The 13,203-nt window shown below is 40.4% G+C and overlaps 1 pseudogene; it reads right to left on the reverse strand.

The window, feature by feature from the left end:
• Nucleotides 1-161: 161 nt before the first annotated feature.
• LOC117308719 (UDP-N-acetylglucosamine--peptide N-acetylglucosaminyltransferase 110 kDa subunit pseudogene) lies at nt 162-3,672 on the reverse strand (annotated as a pseudogene).
• Between the last annotated feature and the right edge of the window lie 9,531 nt (nt 3,673-13,203).

Genomic DNA, 13,203 nt, shown 5'->3' on the forward strand with positions numbered 1-13,203 from the left:
TATCTGTAGAGTTCAGAAACTAAAACAAGGAATATTTTAGCTTAAAAGCTTATCTCAAGAGAATCATACACACTTCACATGAATACAAATACCTGAAACCAAACATTTTTAAAAGCTCCAATACCCAAAATATAAAGAAAAATATTAATTCAGAAGACTCAATCAATCCATGATAATCACAAAACGGCTGGGCAATCTCTATCTCCCTTCCACACTAACCATCCATCCCATGGAAGACCAAGGGAGATCAGACCTTCCAGACTTACCTTCCAGACCTTCCAGACACCTGGCTGCTGCAAAATTCTATGGAGACTCCTTGTGGAACAGCAGTTTCCCATCTCTTGTGTCTCTCCCTATCGTGATCATGATCATGCAGGAAGCAAGTCTGGCTGTGCTATTTCTTATCATTGTCTGTCACCCATCTGCAGCATGGTATTGTACAGATAAGGAAAAAGTAGTTCCCTTTCCCCCAGAAGGTTGAGGCTCAGGTACAGGGTAATTCTCCTGTGCACACAGTCATTATTTAGGCCGACTCAGTGACTTCAACAGGCTTAATCATGTGATCAGGTTTGTTGCCAGCTGCGTAATGCTCCCACATCTGTAGATAGAGCCGCTCTAGGTCCATTGTGTATTGTTTGGTGTTGAACAGAGGGCTAGATGTTCTCTGCTTCCAGACTTTGCCACGAATTTTCTTCAGGTATTCTAGATCAGTTCCCAGTTTCACAGCTATGTCTTCATATTCTTGTCTATTTTGAGCAATAAGCTCAAGACAGCCTAAACAAGTGAGCTGGGAAGCTGCAACTCGGGAAGCAAGAGTCTCTCCTGGCATAGTCACCACGGGTGTCCCTGACCAAAGGACATCCATCCCTGTGGTGTGTCCATTACAGAGTGGAGTGTCCAAGCAGACATCAGCCAGCTGGCCTCTCCGAACATGTTCCTCTTTAGGAGCAACAGGTGAAAAAATGATACGCTTCTGGGGAAGGCCCATATTTTGTGCATACTGTTGAATATTAGGTTCTCCTACTGCTGGAAAACGCAACAGCCACAGTACACTATTGGGAACACGCTTCAGAATATTTGCCCACATCTGCAAAGTAGATGGGTCAATTTTATATAACTGATTGAAGTTACAGTACACAATGGCATCTTCCGGTAACCCGTACTGAGAACGTGTGGTTACAATAATGGTATGGGGAACCTCCTCTCCGGTGGCAGCCTTAATGTTGATCTGGGTAGTTGCCAGTCCATTGCTAAGACTGAATCCATTAATTGTTATCTGAATTTGTCCTCTGTTAATCATTTCAATAACTGCCTCTGCAATAGTATTCATAGGAATGACAGGCATATTAAGAGCCGTATTACTGCTGTCTGCGTTGTCTCCTCCATCAGGACATTTCATCTTGACAATCTGCACATCTGGGAGACTATCAAGAAATGCTTTGAGGTCGATGCCATTCAGCACAATCCGATTGTCATAAATGTGCCCATTGGACTTAAAATCGATGACTGCCTTCTTCTTCAGGTGAGGGAACATATTAGCATGATCACCAATAAAGAAAGTATGGGGCATATAAGCCAGTTTCTCAGAGTACTGCTCAGCAACTTCAGCAGGTGAAGTTTCCTGATCAGTGATGATATAATCCATGAAAAGCACGCCACTGGTCCCAGGGTAGCCCAGCCACATTGCCTGAATAGGAGCTGGCCTGAGAGCAAAGAGTTCATTTCGAGCACCCCTGGTATAACCATTCATATTTACAAGGATGTGTATACCGTCTTGATGGATGCGATCAGCTGCTTTCCCATTGCATGGAATCTGAGAAAGATCAATGAAATGATGGGCTTCTGCCATCACTTTTGCTCGGAAGTTTGTGCCATCATCTGGGCTCAGGGCATAACAGAATACCTCAAATTTATCAGGATTGTGCATGCCTGGAATAGACTGCATAAGATGAGAAGTAGGGATGATTCCCGAAGTCAGAACTCACGTATCCTACACGCAGTCGACCATCACTGAGCTTCAAGTCTTTTGGATGTTCATACGGTGGTTTATGAAGGACACTGATCTCATCCAAGCAGAGGTTCCCATGGCTCTCAGCAATAGCCTTCCTGAAGCCATGAGAAAGAGGATAGAGCATACTATGATGAGGCTGCACAGAAGGCAACCTATTCTTCTCCAGCTGGTCAGCCACAATGCTGACCAACTTCTTCATTCGCTCATCATAGTCTGTCCAATCACAGACAATCTGCAGGCAATGAGCCAAATCACAATAAGCGTCAGGAAAATCAGGTTCAAGCTTCAGAGCAGTGCGATAAGAAGCAATTGCTTCTGGAATATTCCCTGAATACTTGTGAATGGAAGCCAGATTGCTGTGGGCATCCGCAAGTGCAGGGTTAATCTGAATGGCACGAGTATAACACTGCAAGGCTCCCTGAACATCCTGCATCTCCTTTAGAGTGTCTCCCATGTTACAGTAGGCATCAGCAAAGGTAGGACTGATTCGAACAGCCTCCTTATAATGCATCAGAGCTTCCTGCAGTTTTCCCTGCTGCTGCAATACACTTGCTAAATTTGAATGGGCAACAGCAAACTCTGGGAAGACTTCTAATGCTTTACAATACAAGCGAACTGCCTCTTCAAAGTTTCCCTGGTCTCCTTTGATATTGGCTAGGTTATTCAGAGAGTCTGCATGGGTGGGACACAGCCGCAGAGCTGTATTATAACACTCTTCTGCTTCGGCAACACTGCCCTTCTCTTCCAGAGCGTTGGCTAGGTTGCAGTAAGCATCAGGGAAATGTGGTTGCAATTCAATAGCTCGCCTGTAGGTGTCTACTGCCAGATCCATCAGGCCTTGCTCATAGTATACACAAGCCAGGTTGGCATGTACCACTGCATGATTTGGGCTCAAGCTTAGGGCACAAAGGTAAGCTGCCACAGCTCTGTCAAAAATCCGTGCCTCTTGCAAGACATTTCCTAAATTGATATAAGCATCCAGAAAATTGGGGTCAAGGGTGACAGCCTTTTCAAAGTGATGAATGGCAAGCCAAATCTCCCCTTGTGCATTGAAAACACAGCCAAGATTACTCCAAGCTACTGCAAAGTTCGGTTGCGTCTCCATTGCTTTCAAATAACATGCCTTGGCTCCTTCCAAGCGACCCAGGGCTTTGAGCAGGTTCCCCAGGTCACTGCGAACACAGTACAAATCAGGATTGCACTGAAGAGCAGAGACGTAAGCTTGTACTGCCCCTTCCATGTCGCCTGCTGCTACCAAAGCGGCTGCCAGGTTAATATAACCATCGATGAAATCTGGTTTGAGATGCAATGCCTGCCGGTAATGCTCAATTGCCTCCTGCAACTGCCCTCTTTCCTTGTACACATTCCCCAAATTCGAATAGGCTTCTGCCAGAAGAGGGTTCTGTTTAATTGCCAGAGTACTAAAGTGGGCAGATCTGTCCAGCCTTCGACACTGGAAGTGTAGAGATGAAAGTAATAAAAGTACTCCAGTATTGTCTGGCTCTTGTCTCCACAGCTGCATGCAGTGTCTCTCAGCTGCCTCAAAATCTCCTGCCTGATACTCTCGATGTACCAACTCAGCTAACCCTTGGAAGGAAAGCATACGTTTCGTTGGTTCTGTGCTGTCGGCCACGTTGCCCACAGAAGACGCCATCTGGAGCTTCTGGAGAGAGTGAGAAAAGGGGGTAATTGAGTCCCGCTGCTGCCACTACTGGCAAGAATGTTTCTAGAGGTAGCAAATACGAGGGCAGCAGCCATACCACTGCTTTGGCAGGCTTAAGCGGCAGGCAACAGTTACACGGCACTGAAACTTAGGAACTCTGGTTGGCCATCTACCTCTCACGCTCTTGAAATCTTAATTCTTAACCCTGCCCTCTTCCACCATTTTTCTCCTAATCAGGGAATAAAAATTACCTATACACTTGCCTTAGAAGAAATCAAAAGTCAGTAGTCCAAACACTTTTTAAAATTTTGTTTTCTGTCCAGTTGGAAAGGAAATACATGATTGACTTTACTTCATCATTCATATAGTCAATGTGGAAAACATTAGGGCCATGAATTTCAATACAGTAAGATCAGAAAATCTTAAATTGGCCTTCCCAAACCACTAATAAGTAACCAATGTTGTATATAATGCTAAAATCTTAGAGACTGAGTTTGATATTTTAAAAGTTCTGAAAGGATTAGCTAATTTCTCCTCATCATACTTCTCATGCCCCAAACCTGAGTATTACTTTTTAAAAATTAAATTTATCTTTATTTATTTATTTTTATTTTGGCTGCGTTGGGTCTTCAATGCTGCGTGCAGACGTTCTCTAGTTGTGGCGAGCAGGGGCTACTCTTTGTTGCGGTGCCTGGGCTTCTTATCACAGCAGCTTCTATTGTTGTTCCACAACTCTATGGGTTCCTTTTTAGGTCCTATGAAGAACCCTAGAAATTAGTTCATGGAATTATAAGTTTTTGCAAAATTGTCAAAAGTGAGATATTTTAACTTCCATCAGGTAAGACCAGCATCTCTTTCTTTGCCAATTTTCCTTCTATCATATTCCGCTATGTTGGATCATATTGGAATGGCCACAGGCTTTTTTGAAATCTGGCTAAGGAGATTTTCTTTATTCTGTGGTATGCGGGCCTCTCACTGTTGTGGCCTCTCCCGTTGTGGAGCACAGGCTCTGGACGCACAGGCTCAGCGGCCATGGCTCATGGGCCTAGCCGCTCCGCGGCATGTGGGATCTTCCCGGATCGGGACACGATCCTGTGTCCCCTGCGTCGGCAGGTGGACTCTCAACCACTGCGCCACCAGGGAAGCCCTAAGGAGATGTTTTAAGTGAGGCTATTATGTGATTTTCAGACATCGCCATATGTAATTGACTATATACTATCGCATTACAGGAATAACTTCCAGTACTCATACTGACTACTCTACTGACTTAACCTAGCACAAGACACAGAAGCATAAGGACAAAAACCACCTTACAATATAGCCATGTCTTGCACTTCACAGCTCTCAAAGCATGTGCGTTTGAAGAAGAAAAAAAGAACTGAAAAGTACAAAACCAGAAGCTAATCTGTGGAAAATTATTTCAATCATCAGGCATGTGAAAGATAAGTCAAAGATTCAGTTCTCATCAATGCTTAGTCAAAACGGAAATTTTCTTCTGTCAAGAATATACTCCAGGGGCTTCCCTGATGGCGCAGTGGTTAAGAAGCCACCTGCCAATGCAGGGGACAAGGGTTCGAGCCCTGGTCCGGGAAGATCCCACATGTCACGGAGCAACTAAGCCGGTGTGCCACAACTACGGAACCTGCGCTCTAGAGCCCGTGAGCCACGACTATCGAGCCTGCGAGCCGCAACTACTGAAGCCTCGGTGCCTAGCGCCCGTGCTCTGCAACAAGAGAAGCCACCGCAATGAGAAGCCTGTGCACCGCAACGAAGAGTAGCCCCCAGTCCCTGCAAGTAGAGAAAGCCTGCGCACAGCAACGAAGACCCAACACAGCCAAAAATAAATAAATGAATGAATGAATGAATGAATGAATATACTCCATCAACAATGTGTGCAATGGAATGGTATGAATGAGTATTTTATCAGAATCCCTGTAATGCACAAACCTATAGCAGTACTGAAATCAGTAATGCATTTATAATAGTAAATATTTATGAGGAAGTAATCCATAGAGGTTTTCTCAAAGTTAACAACGAAAATTAATGTGACATTATCAATAATAAATTGTGAAGCTGAAATAAACTTTTCTAAACTATTAATAACTAGAAGCAAATTCTAATCACCCATGCTACAAGAAATCTATGTCTAAAAACTACAAAGTTTATTTCTTAAAATTTTATTTCGAAAATACATAAACTGTCGTATGAGGAGGCAGTTAAAGAATATATAGCTAAAAGAGTGGGGGAAAAGTTTTATAGAGACACATCTGGCAGTAGTTCATTTTTAAATGTCATTTTTTTAGGTTTTGTGACACCTATAGTATTGATATTTGAAAGCATTTAAAAAATTGTAATTTGAAGATTTGCTACTTCCAGGTAGAATAAAATATTTTGAAGCAAAACAACGTTTGCACTGAGAAAAACAAAAAAAGCCAAATAAAATAGCCAGCATTCAATCAAAAAGTTCTAGACAAACCAAGAGATAGAATCATATGGCTAAAATTCTAAGAAAAGAACAGATAATACAAAAATATTTATATAAGATATTGTGTGTCTTTATCAGGAAAAGTCTTTATCAAGAAAAGACTTTAAAATCATCAGAATTAATATTATATTTTATTTATTTGTATATTATATTTATATATAGATATTTATATATTTATATAAAGAACTTAAAGATAAAGCCCTAGTTAAGGCAGTGACAATAGCAGTAGCAGTGGGAGTGAAAAGAAATGGTTATATTCAAGCATATTTTGTCAGGAAAAGTCCATGATCAAATGTCTGACTGCATACACTGGATGGATAGACAGAGTGGGAAAAATCAAAGTTAACTATAGAGGTTCTAGTGAAGATGGGGTTGCCGTCACCCAACCCAAGGGGCTGTGATCATCCCCAAGGTCTAGGAGACTCAAAGGGAAGGTCATGGTCAGAGGCAAAGTTAATTGGTGGGAAAATAAGACTCCCAGTCTCTCCATCTCTTTATACCAGTTTTTTTGGTAACATCTTTATCGGAGTATAATTGCTTTACAATGGTGTGTTAGTTTCTGCTTTATAACAAAGTAAATCAGTTATACATATGTCCCCATATCTCCTCCCTCTTGCATCTCCCTCCCTCCCACCCTCCCTATCCCACCCCTCTAGGTGGTCACAAAGCACCGAGCGCATCTCCCTGTGCTATGCGGAAGCTTCCCACTAGCTATCTATTCCTTATACCAGTTTTGTTTTTCTGCTCATATACGTAGCAGCATTTCATTCAAGGGGAAGTCATTGATCTGACTGGTCAAATTAAACAACATAGTTCAAGGCACATTTACAGTGGTTAGTTCCTCCACAATTTAGAAAGTCACATTCATAATTTCCCTCTTCCTACACCGCGGAACACATTGGCCATTCCTCCAAAGTTTCCACTCCACAGAGTGGACAAGAGATGACGTTAGCCCAGAACTGAGAGCTTGGCATGAGATGGTGTCAGCCCCACGTAGAGCTCTGGCATAAGTTATAACCCAACCCAGCTCTACAGAGAGCTCTGCATGGAATCCTGGGAGTAAACTCAGCCATAATAATGGGATTCTGTTTTTCATTTGCTTTTCTTCCTTGCTTAACTTTCCCTGGCCACTCTGACAAACAAACTTTCAGGCATTCCTGGGCCACTCACTAACTTTATTCCATTTTATGTCATCCAGATTCCCAAGAAAATTACTAACTATAAGGAGGGAAATTTGGAACATGGTGAGTTTTAGATGCCTGGAATATACAGGTCATTGAATCCAGTTAAGTAGCAAATTATCTGGATCTCAAATATGCCAGTAGAATAGCAGACTAAGCTCAATTTAATGTACTCTTACTGAAGACACATGTAAATTCTGGGTCAATTTTGAAAAAGTTTAAAGGACATAGCTGAGATTAAAAGAAAGAAAGGAACACCTGCATGTTTCAGAAAGTAACAGAGAAATTAAATCCAGAGAAAGAAGAGCGGACTGATGTCTGTGGGTTCCGTTCCTTAGTATAGGCCTTATGTAAATAGGGGCTGGAGCTAGAAATCTAACATTACCTTGAGGCCAGGAATTTATAGACTCAGGATGGAACAATATTGAGAAGTTGGTACAGATATCCTACAGAAATTTCATGAGGAACTGCTTAGTCCATTAAGAGGGCCAAGGGCGGTGGTGAGGAAGATTGATATCTCTTGAAAACCTTCAGGTACAGAAAACATCAACACCTCTGAAAAGTAGGCCTCTCCTTCCCAGCGTTGTAATGGCCAGGTTGTCACTAACCTGTAAGGCCCTGTATGAATCAGAAACTGCAAGGAGAGTAATTCAAAGAAAAACAGATGCAGGATGGGTGTGGCAATGAATCCTAGGACCCTAACAGAAACAAAATTAAAACCACTCTAAAGGGAAATTTTAACAAACCAGAGCAGATAGTATCCTAAACAGAATAGAATAATAATTCTGAGGAAGTTACTTTAGTTATTTAAGTAATATTCAATGCATTTCCATGGCCAGGCCCTTTTGAAGAATTCTAAAACATATACAAACAATTCGTTTACATCTTCTATATCCCACCATCCAGAGCAAAATTCACTTAAGTACTGTACTGGTGGAAATTGGGCAGCACTATGGAAACAATAAAAAGGTGTTTACCATCAAAAAACGTCAAGGTAAGAAAGATAATGTCTAATTTTTAATTATCCTGTGGTTTATTGAAATCTTTTGGAAACCCAAAATAGAGAAAACCTAGCAGGCAATGAAGACTTAAATATTTAGAGATTTATCAACTCATCTATAAAAGCTTTATTAATCTCTTCTTTTAATACCATTGCTGAGAGGTATAAATGTGTCCAGTGATAGGGTTGAAGAAGCCTGAGAGAATTTCAATTGTTTACTATTCTTGGTCAGCTATTAAGACCTTTCAGGAGCATCTTGATTTTCATGGCATCATCCAACAAAAAGCAGGATATTTTACAGAAAGTCCTGGTCCACTTTTTGGCTTGCTTTTGTGTTTATGTTTTTGGTTTTCTCACATTGGGCGGTACATTAGGCTACCTATTGCACACTCCCTCATTCATAGCATGCATTCATTCAAACAATATTTACTGAGTTGAGATATTTAATTAACACCCAATAAATGATGTTTAGATGAATGAATGCGCTTTTTATCAAAGTAAGTGTAAGTACTGAGAAAAATTACAGAATGTATGATCCCAGCCCCACAAAAGCGTATAATTGTGTTGAGGATATAACATATGCTGGTGAAATAACTAATATATCATATTGGACAGTTTCTAAGTTCAAAAATGAGTTTTTGTAAATAATCAGAGCCTAAGGAGGACAAAGAAGGGACAGTTCATTATGGGTTGAATCTATCAATAAATGTACATTTCAGATGAGATTTGAGATTGACCTTAAAGAAAGAAGAGGACTTAGATATATGAACAGAGAACAAAAAAGGCATGGTGATAGCATGTGCATAGATAGTGTGGCCAATATTTATGTTCTTCATTAAAGACAGTCAGAGATAACCCAAATGTAACTGTTTCCATGGGTCCATTCTCAGTATCCAAACAAAACGGCAAATCCTATCTTAGTAAAACTAATGAAAAACAGAGTCTTTAACAAAGGCATTGTGAAGGAAAGGGGGAGAGAAAGGCTTGCGTCCCACACCACACAACAAAACTTATTTAATTATTTGTTTCATTTTCTCCCTCTGAAAATTTCCTCTCCCTCTCTCTGTACGTCTCTCTTCTCCCACCACATCTGGCCACACTCTACCAGCCACCTTTCCAGATCTTTCCAGAACTCTCCATCCTAGTTTCATTATGCCACAAGTTGAACATCTCACAGGTCTCCAGGATGCATCCTCATCACTTATTCCACAAAGACAAACAAAGGACACTTCTCAGGATCAAGTTTCTTGGAAGGAAGAGGTCACGAGGAGTGATTATAAATAACATAAGGTGGAGAGCAGTGACTTAAAATACCATTTTTCCTCTTAGAATGTGAATACAGGGAACTTTGGGAAACTAGAAAATCTAGAAAGGATTCATTGATAATTATTTATTTTCAATGAATAAAATAAAATGTAATAATACGGCTAAACTCTGACAGATTAACTTTTTCAAAAGTTGCTTTCACACACCTTCACTATTGGGATGTTTGATAAACACATCTTTCTTCTTTCTTTGCAGATACTGGCACCAAACTTTCAAACAATAAGAACCTTCCCATAAGTCCCTTGCCAGGCAAGATTAAGGTATAACAATCCAAACAGATTTTTGAAGAAGATAACTGGTTGAAAGCACAGGAAAAGAGCTGGGTTTCTCTTTTTCAACAGTCACATAATGAGTCATGTGGGAATTGGTTTACAAAGTCTCTCTCCATGAGGGGCTAAGGTTAAGATTAGAACTTCTGAGGCCAGAAGAGCAAAATAACTACAACACCACACATAGTTTCAAGAGCCGTCCTTTGGATGTGAGGGATTGATTTTTCCCATGCTTTTTTCAGCAGCCCAACTGGTGTCTTTATTAAATGACATAAGAGAATACAGTGTGGCCAAGAAGGCTTAGATTTCCTTAGCCCCAAGTCAGATATTCTCAAGTGACTGTCCACTCAAATTAAAAAGAGAGATTTACAAGAGGAAACTGGATACAACTGAGTGTACTTTTATTTCAGCCCTTTACCTGAATGTTTTGTTTTGTTTTCAGTTCTCCACTGAAGTTGCCTACATTAATATATTTTTAAGAACATTTCCTTAAGTTGAAGTATTCATTCAGTATATTCATTTACTATAATTGAGAAAAGCCAAATGACTTAAGCAAATTCATTTCTATATTGCCACAGCAGTGTATTGTGAACTAAATGACACCTGGCAGTTCTTTACTCAGATACTAACTCAATTAGAAGGCAGAACAATGATAGCTACCCATTGAAGGAAGGAAAGGACACTTAGCCTCTGTAGCTGTCTTAGGTCTCTTATCATCACAGTAACAAATTGAAGACTAAAAACCATACGATCATCTCAATAGATGCAGAAAAAGCTTTTGAAAAAATTCAATATCCATTCATGGTAAAAACTCTCCAGAAAGTGGGCACAGAGGGAACATACCTCAACATAATAAAGGCCATATATGACAAGCCCATAGCTAACATACTCAATGGTGAAAAGCTGAAAGCATTTCCCCTAAGATTAGGAACAAGACAAGGATGCCCACTCTCACCACTTTTATTGAACAGAGTTTTGGAAGTCCTAGCCACAGCAATCAGACAAGAAAAAATAAATAAATAAAAGGACTCCAAAATGGAAAGGAAAAAGTAAAACTGTCCCTGTTTGCAGATGGCATGATACATAGAAAATCTGAAAGACACCATCAAAAAACTATTCGAGCTCAAACATGAACTTGGTAAATTTGCAGGATACAATAGATTTCTATATATAAATTTTGTATTTCTATACACTCACAGTGAACTATCAGAAAGAGAAATTAAGGAAACAATCCCATTTACAATCGCATAAAAAAGAATAAAATACATAAGAATAAACCTGCCTAAGGAGGTAAAAGACCTGTACCCAGGAAACTATATGACTCTCATAAAAGAAATGAAAGATGACACAAACAGCTGGAAAGATATACCATGGTCACGGATTGGAAGAATTAATATTGTTAAAATGACCATCATACCCAAGGACATCTACGGATTCAGTGTAGTCCGTATCAACATATCAAGGGCATTTTCCACAGACCTAGAATAAATAATTTTAAAGTTTGTGTGGAAACACAAAAGATCCTGAATAGCTAAAACAGTCTTGAGAAAGAAGAACACAACTGGAGGAATCATGCTCCCTGGCTTCAGACTGTGCTACAAACCTACAGTAATCAAAACAGTATGGTACCGGCACAAAAACATCCATCACTGGAACAGAATAGAGAGCCCAGAAAGAAACCCATGCAGTTATGGTCAATGAATCTATGACAAAGGAGGCAAGAATATGCAATGGAGAAAAGTCTGGGCTTCCTTAGGGATGGTTTCATCAATTAATTTGTTTTCTTAAATGGACCATACTTTTCCATGTCTTTGTATACCTTGTGAGTTTTTTGGTTGAACATTTGGCTTTCAAATATTATAATGTGGTGTCTATGGAAATCAGATTCTCCCACTTTCCCAGGGTTTTCTGGGCTTTGGATTGTTGAAGGCTGTAGTAGTCTGTTTGTTTAGGGACCTTTCCAAACTAGTTTTGCAATGAGTGTACTCCTTATCGTATGTAGGCACTGAAGTCTCTGTTCCTTTAGTTCATGTTTAGCTAATGTTTTGACAGAGATGTCCTTGAATTCCCGCACCTAAGACAAACAAAAACAAATATACACAAGCACATCCACATGCACACTCAAAACCACACACCTCTCCCCATTGTGCAGATTGCTGGATCGCTCCTTCAACATTTAGCTGACCTGCACTGAGTTCAGGGCTCAGCCCATGGTAAAAGCTTAGAGACTCCTCTGGTGTTTTCAGAACATGCATCTTATCTTGAGTATGCATGTGGCTTTCTTAATTTCTCTGGACACATGTGTACTTTTTGTATGTTCTAAGTTCCCAAAGAATCTCCCCAACTTTTGCTCCTGCATCTTATGTGGTCTATTGTATTTCAATGCACAGTCTTCTGCCCCAGCCATCTGTGCTTTGTCAGTTCACCTTGCACTTTTTTTTGAGCAATGACCGCTGCTTTTCCAGACTGTGTTCCAGGTTAGCTAAGACAGAGATAAGCATCTTGTGTCAGTCCTTCAGGTAGCTCCCAGACAGGTTAGAACAGATACACATAATAATCCGAGAGTATGGTCTCTTCTGCTCCCTCCTGAAGCAGGATTGAGGGCCCCATACTACGAATGGTCTGCTGCTACTTTAAGACTATCACTGCATTAAGACCCCACCACTTTAAGACCACCACTACACTAAGAGTAGATGGGGCAAGGGCAAGTAAAAATGCCACAAAGCTTTCCTGCCATTTTCAAATTGCCTCTTCCCTGGTTCAGTATGTGTTTGCTTGCTGTAAATCTTTGCCTGATTCAGGACTAAGAGAAACTCAAGGAACGCCACAACAAGAAACAGTATAATCAGAACTCTCAGATGCCAAAAGACAGAGAAAGAATCTTTACTCCCAAAGGAGAAAGAAAAAACAAATTTGTTACAAAGCAGGGATCCTCAAAAAGATTCATAGCTAATTTCCTATCTGAAACCATGGAGGCAAGAGGCCAGACATATTTAAGTGCTGAAGAAAAAAAACTGTCCACCAAGAATTCTATATTTGGCCAAACTGGTTTCAAAACTTAGGGAGAAATTAACACATTCCCAGATGAACAAAGGCTGAGGGCGTTTGTTTTACAACTTCCTAACACTGCCCTATGACAAATGCTAAATTGAACCTTCAGGTTGAAATGAAAGGACACTAGACAGCAACTCGAAGCTGTATAAGAAATAGAAATCTTAGAGATAAATACATGGCCAGGATACTAAAGCCAGTATTGTGCTACTGGTTT

The sequence above is a fragment of the Tursiops truncatus genome, chromosome 17, assembly GCF_011762595.2.
Source record: "Tursiops truncatus isolate mTurTru1 chromosome 17, mTurTru1.mat.Y, whole genome shotgun sequence".
NCBI lineage: Eukaryota > Metazoa > Chordata > Mammalia > Artiodactyla > Delphinidae > Tursiops > Tursiops truncatus.